The 7,165-nt window shown below is 41.1% G+C and overlaps 1 long non-coding RNA gene across 1 annotated transcript; it reads left to right on the forward strand.

Moving 5' to 3' along the window:
• Positions 1 to 591: 591 nt before the first annotated feature.
• LOC148184783 (uncharacterized) lies at positions 592 to 6,104 on the forward strand. The gene is made up of 3 exons (XR_015774614.1): positions 592 to 654; positions 868 to 994; positions 6,033 to 6,104. It is a non-coding gene; the product is annotated as an uncharacterized LOC148184783 (long non-coding RNA).
• Positions 6,105 to 7,165: the final 1,061 nt, after the last annotated feature.

A 7,165-nucleotide genomic window follows, 5' to 3' on the forward strand; every position in this document is an offset into this window, starting at 1 on the left:
CTAGCAGTAACCAGAAGGATTTAAAATGGCTTCAAGACCACATTTATGAAATTCTTATTTGCCTTAGAGATTCTGAAACAGCCACTGAAACTGGTGACCTGAAGGCTATCTTTATAGTTTGTGTTTTTGAATCACCTGGGCTGATTATCTCTGGTAGAGGGCAAGGCTAATGAAGATGCTCTTTCTCCAGTACTCAATCAGTGATATCCCGAGGCAGCTAAACATCACAGTCAGGTCATCTGTAAAGACAAGTGTGAGATCATAAAAATAGAGGTACTCCAAGCCCCTCTCCCTCCTGCATATTCTTACTGCAATCACTCAGGGTTCATCTGACTTATTTTAGAGCTTTACAAAATTTTTTTTTACAAAAAAGATCATCTTTCTAGTGAAAGGAAATAAATGATAATTTTGGGGGCCAATTGCTGTCATTTACTTCAGGCTCTTACTTGAAAACTCATGCCCTAAAAGCTCTACATTTAATTTGATGCATCCCACCTGTGAACACCAAAGCACTGAATGAGTCACCCATTGCTGCGCAACTTCTGAGGCAGCTCATTAATCCTGAGTGTGGCCCTGCTCACATCTGTCCCACACCTTGCTGCTCCAAGCCCAGAAAATTTCTGTCAGGACATAGAAAGATTTCACTTTCACACAGTAAGCTTCCTGGAAACCCATATAAAAAGGTTTATCTGAGTAAAAAACACTTAGTGATGCCTTGTGTTACCTGTTTGTGGACGTGCAGGCAGTCGCTTTACAAGATTTACCATGTTACTGTCACTAGACAGAAGCTTTTTGCAAGATGACAGCACAGAAAGGGTCTTTTATAGGTGCAAATATATTGAAATGAGTTATTCTCTCTTTATACAGCAGGAAGAAAACAGTTTCTCCAGTAACTGGGCTAAAGGATTTGGTGAGGTGCTTTGCACTGTGTAGGGAACAGCAGTGTGAGTCACTGGTGCCTCTGCAGATGTGAATGGGAGATGGAGCAGGGGAGGTAAGCTTTTCTCTGTAGAATCCCAGCTAATTTTTATTTAAATTACATGAAAAAGTGAACTTTTCCTTAGCTCTCCAGGGCTGTCTGAAACACGAATCTGCAACACGGATTCTTCTTTCTGTTCCTTGAGTGCCTACTTGTGTTCAGAAGAAACCATTCAGAGTTATTCCCTTTGAAAAAGTGACTTTATTTAATGTGCATGCCTGAATCATGAAATCATAGAGTGGAAGGGAACCACAAGGATTTTCAGGTCCAAGTCCTGGCATTGCGTAAGACAACTCCAGGAGTCACACCATGTACCTGAGGGGTGATGTCTGAGCATTTCCTGAGCTCTGTCAGGCTGGTGCTGTGACCACTGCCCTGGGGAGCCTGTTCCAGTGCCCAGCCACCCTCTGGGGAAAGAAACTTTTTCTAATACCCAACCCAAAACTCTCCTGACACAACTTCAGGCCATTCCCTGGGCTCTGTCACTGTCACCACAGAGCAGAGATCAGTGCCTGCCCCTCCTGTTCCCCACACGATGAAGCTGTAACTGCAGTGAGGTCTCCCCTCAGTCTCCTCCAGGCTGAACAGACCCAGTGCCCTCAGCCCCTCCTCACACGGCTTCACCTCAAGGACTTTCACCATCTTTGTTACTCCCCTCTGGATGCTCCCTAAGAGCTAAATATCTTTCTTATATTGTGGAGACCAAAACTCGACCGAGTGCTGGAGGTGAGGCCGTCCCATCCTGCTCCATCTCCTTAAGGCTGCCATGAACCCCCCAAGGAGCACGGCAGGACCCCTTTTCCAGGGACTCCTTTCAGCTGCCTCTAAGGAAAACAGTGAACAGGTTCATCCTACTGAGCTCTGGACGTGAAGTTATTCAAACTGTTACACTTCCCCACATCCAGATTATCTTGGATTATGGAATTGGCACCTTTTTTTGGAGATATAGGTATCATTTCCCCATCTTAAATAATTTTTCTTTTCAGGCTTACTGCAAAAGGTGACTATTTCCTATTCCCCCCACCAAAAAACACCATTTAATAAATTAGTATATAAATAATTGCATTGCATTTACACATCCCTAGGTGGGATGTAAAAGCATAACTATATAGCTCAGCTTTGAGCACATGTGCAGTGCTAATAATTATAGTCAGCAGTTGTGGGTAGTAATAATAGTAATATAGTAATATAAATAATAGTTGTTGTGGGTGAAAATTATGTCCCATCAGAAAGCTCTGGTTTTGCATATGAGCTTCTTCATCTTTTATGTGTACTGCAACTTCCTGGCTGACTTTTGGTGAGAACAAAATCTCACTGACCGAGTCTAGGCTGCTGGCTGAGATCAGTGGTCATGAAGCTGGGGCTTTCTGCTTTGGCACTGGATTTCTCTAAAAGTAAACTTAATTTTAATTTGTTATGGAAAAATTAAGTTGTCTCTGCCATGAAGAAGAAATGCAAGGAATACCAAAAAGAGCAAGGAATTGTGGTTTTATGTTTTACCTTTATATTTTCCCACTTAACTATTGAAAATACATTCACAGCCACAAGAAGAGATACATTTTGGCAAAGGATAAGGTAAATGATAACTTTCCTTTACAATTTTCCTTGTCATCTTCTGGCAGAAGGTCTCTTTAGAAAAAAAATAATTTAAGATAAAAGGAATAAAAAAGTAAACATTAAGAGGCTTCACTAATGTCATCTATGCTGCACTGTGTGGACATTTCCCTTCTATTTTTGACACACATTTGAATTATGCTCAAGAATATGAAAGTAACATACTCAGGATTTGCTTAATGAGAAAAATGGCTTTGGAACTATCCTGGTTGCATAAAATCTGAATTTATGGTATGGGTCACACCTGAGCTGAAGCTTTTTGTTGCTTATTTGTTATTGTGTGGTTTGGGGGGAGGGTTTGGGTTTGTTTGTTTGTTGGGGGGAATTTGTTGTTTTTTGTTTTGTTCTTTTTTATTTTTTTCTTTCTTTTGTTTGGATTGACGTGAGTGTGTTTCAGGCTGGATCCATTGAACAGAACTGAAACCTGTGGGGTTTGCTTTTCCTGAAACTATTTTTACACATGAGCTCTTCTATTTATCTGTAGAGTTTTCTTTTCTTCCCTTGGCATTTCCTCTATCATCTAATAAAATCAGCTTACAAGGAGAAAGAAAACTGGTTTTTCCTGTCACAGAACAGATCAGATATATGAATTAATAGACAGTGCTGATAATATTTCCATTGAAGAAGTCAAAATGAGATGCAGCAGTATTTTTAAGTTGCAAGCACTCATCTGTGAGCCATAAATTTAATTTTTTGGTTTTTAGTTGAAGCTGAAATGTAGTGTGGCAATATTCTGCAGTTATTCTCTCAAGGTCCTAGTTTAATTTTTGAGCCTCATTTTCTTCCAGGTCTTATGAAGCCTTGGGAAATACAGAGTTATTCACTTGCTGAGGGAAACAGGGAGAATGTTGTTTAATATTTTGCTTTGTTTATACAGTGCCATTTGAAGCATTTCAGGACTCTGATTGAACTAGACGAAATGACTTTATAACTAGAGTTTCTGAAGGCAATGTGTTCTGGGACATGTACTCGAGACTTTCTCTGCCTCCAACAATTTTGTAAATAACTTTAATATGCTTGTGAATGCCATGGCTGTGTATCAGCAATGTCTAGAACATTGTTTGGGGGAAGGAAAAGGAAGAGTGAGAACATTGTGTTCAAGCTCCTGACAAAAAATATGAATTTATCCTTTTAATGGATAGCTTTTGTTTTTTCAAAGTAAATAAACAATAAAACAGAAGCCTTCTCTTGTAAAATTCCTTTTTAGGTAGAAAACTGTGAGGATACATGAATCCTGGATCACTCACTGAATCTTGTTTAAATGAAAACCATATCTGAAGTTCCTGAATTAATTCCCCTTACACTGAAATGTTAGCACAGCTTAGATTAAGACATATTAAAAACCTTGCACTTCATTAAGAAGTTATTAATAGAATTGCCATAGCCAATCATCTTGAAGAAATACATTGTATTATTTTTATCAGCAGAATGTGAGCATTTTAAAAACAGCACTCAATCTGAAACAAAAGGCGCTTGGAATAAGTATGATTAAAAATTTAATACAAAGATTGGCAAATTAATTAAGATAGGAGTGATGATTTTTCCTAAGGATTGTCTCATTGCCAAGGAATTAATGACGTTGGTGCTGCTCAGGGGGACACAGCACAGGATGTCATTGGCTCTGTCTCTTCCCAGGTGTTGACAGCAGCAGTGCTGGCAGAGATGTGCTGGCAGAGGGATCCCAGGAGCTCCCAGATGGAGCTGGCCGGGCTCTTGGGATGCAGCAGGCGCTGCCTCCTCGCTGCTAGCTGGGTGCCAAACCTTGGCTGGCCCTGCATCGCTCCCAGGAGCTGCAGCAGCTGCAGAACTGGCTGTGCTGGCCTGAGATAGTGCCTTCCTGGCAGCCAGAGAGGGGAGAGGGGAGAGGGAAGGGAATGGAAAGAGAGAATGGGAACAGCTAAATGTAGAGAGGATGATGGGTTACAGCCAAATCCTTCTGGTACACCATGGACTGCCTGCACCAGCCTTTACTTGGAAGGTCTGAGGGAGTTGCTGCAGTTTTCTTCACCAGGATTTTGCAAGTTTTAAATGCCACAAACTCTACTAAACACTGCAATTCTCAGTTAACCACCCTAGACAAACCATTTCATTTAGCAGCTGGACGTTTGTTTGAGTTCTAGTGATTTGGGAGGGAAAAGGGAACCATGTGAGTGCAAATAATATCATGAGATTGTCAAGCAGCAAAAGCACTGAATTATGATGCAGAGATAATCAGTAGTACTTGAAGTCCAAGCAGTATCTGCCTATCTCATTTTCTCAGGGGCCTCTGAAACAGATGAAACACTAAAGTCAGAAGAAAAATTGGTTCAGAATTGTATGGTCCTTCTTTTTCAAAGTTTCCCAAGCTTTCTGCTTGAATTGGGACCTATAAAACAACCTGAGCTTGGTTTTGGACCAAATTTTGGACCCTGCATTAAATATTGAATCAAAACATATAACACAAATGAGGTTGGTATGCACAGGCCAGGGGTGTATTGCATTGTGTTCAAAACAAAGCACAGAATTCAGGGATGCTTTGGGTGGATGCTGTGCAAATGACCAAAATTAAATCAGTTGACTTGGCATATCCCAAACACTTGGCATGATGAGCTGGTTACTGGCTATGACCAGGAAAAGAAAAGGGAGTAATGAAACTAACATTTCAGTTTTAAAGTATAGTTGTTGCCATAGCAACCTCTGTAATGGACACATTTAATCCTAAAATTCAGAGCTGCATCTGAACTGACTTGAACAGTAAACAGGATGTCAGTGCTTGCAAACCATTTGAATAACTGTGAAAAGTTTATCCTTCTTAGTTGAGATGGAAGGGGTGCATGAACATAAACTGATGATGAAGGATGTTGATTACCTTGATGCACTGTAAATTTTTTTAAGCCATTTATTTGGTTTCATACACCTAAAAAAGATAAGAATAGCATGAATTATGTTATAAAGAAAATAAAAGGCTAAAATATAAATCTTTGAAAACAGTTTTTGCAAGCTCAAGGTTTGTGCAATAAACAGTGATTCTGTTTACCAGGCTTTTGGAGCATGGAGTCACAAGATAACTGATCTGTCTCTGGTTTGAGCCCTGAGCCATGTCTGTTTTACTTAAGATTGGTTTTTGCCTTGTTTTAATCCTCTGTCTGCTTGTACCAGAATGGAAAAATGAGATGACACCCTGCCAAGTTTTAGGACAAGTAAGAATAATACTATTTCTGGGGATGGTGTAGGTTTGTGGGTTCATTATTCTTTCTAAATTCTGACTTAAAGCATAAAACTGATAAGTTTTATATGCCATTAAACAAGCCATGAATTTCATTTTACAGAGTCTGAAACTTTGGGGTTTTTTTGATCCTGCTATGCTTTGGAAGGAGCAGAGAAGTTTTAAAATGTTGTGACTAAGTTACTTTATTTGCATTAGGTACATCAGATTTCTTCTTTATTGTTTATGCTCCAGATAAAACAGCGGCAAGATGACTTACCTCTTCAATTTCCTGCAAAAACATCTGTCAAAGAGAGCTCAACACACTAGAGAAGTTCAAGATCCTTCCTTTGGAGATCACAGAGTGTGAAAGGAATTAAAACAATACAGGAATTGATTTACACTTCTTTTAAATTTAATAAATTAATCTTTTTTTCATTCTGTGGACTGATGCTGTAAACATACCACATGCCAGTGGGGTTCATGGAGGGAGGGCACTAACCATTTGTTTTGTTGCTTGTTCTCAATGTTAAACATGGGCTACTCTGAAAAGCTGTGCTACCCTGACAGCTTGATCCCAGCTCAACTCCATGCCTCTAGTGCTGGAATTCAGAGCAACCTGTCTGTTCTCAGTGCTGAGCCTCCTATTCCCTGGAGACCTGCACAGGCTGGAAAGTGGGCCAGCAATAACAGCATCAGGTTTAACAAAGGCAAGTGGCAGCTCCTGCACTGGCTGACACAACCAAAGAGCCCAGCACAGGAACTGTGTGCCTGGGGAGCCTTGCTGAGAGGGACCTGGGGGCCCTGGTGCTCCACATGGTGACCCTGTGCCAGCAGAGCAGGGCTGCAGAAATGAGGAAAATCAGATCCTGGGCTGCACCCATGGGGGCACGGCTGGCTGAGATAGAGACGGGATCCTCACACTCAGCAGGTGTCAGGCTGCCCCTGGAGAGCTGTGTCCAGTTCAGCTCCCCACAAGTCAGAAAGAGGTGGACAGACTGGAAAGGTCCAAAGACAGGCTGGAGGACCTGCCCTGGGGGTAATGAGTGAAGGCAAAAGGTCTTTTCACTCTGGAGAAGTGAAGGTTGTTCTCAGGGGACTTTATCACAGTTTTCCAGTACTTTAAGGAGTACTGAGGCTCTCCCTTCACCATAAGTCACATGGAGAAGACAAGGGAGAGTGGGTGCAAGTTGAGCTGGGAGAGGTTTCATCTCCATAGAAGAGATTTTTTTACATTGACAACAATCATTTAGAATAACCCCACAGGACATGGTGGGATTGTTCAAGGGACAAATGAACAAGGTGCTAGATAAGCTCAGCTAGGCTCACTTTTCCACAAAAGGTTGGACCAGTTATCTTTTGAGGTCATTTTCAATCCATGTTATTCT

The sequence above is a fragment of the Pseudopodoces humilis genome, chromosome 2, assembly GCF_049639895.1.
Source record: "Pseudopodoces humilis isolate 2021_Gansu_Grassland_sample_001 chromosome 2, ASM4963989v1, whole genome shotgun sequence".
NCBI lineage: Eukaryota > Metazoa > Chordata > Aves > Passeriformes > Paridae > Pseudopodoces > Pseudopodoces humilis.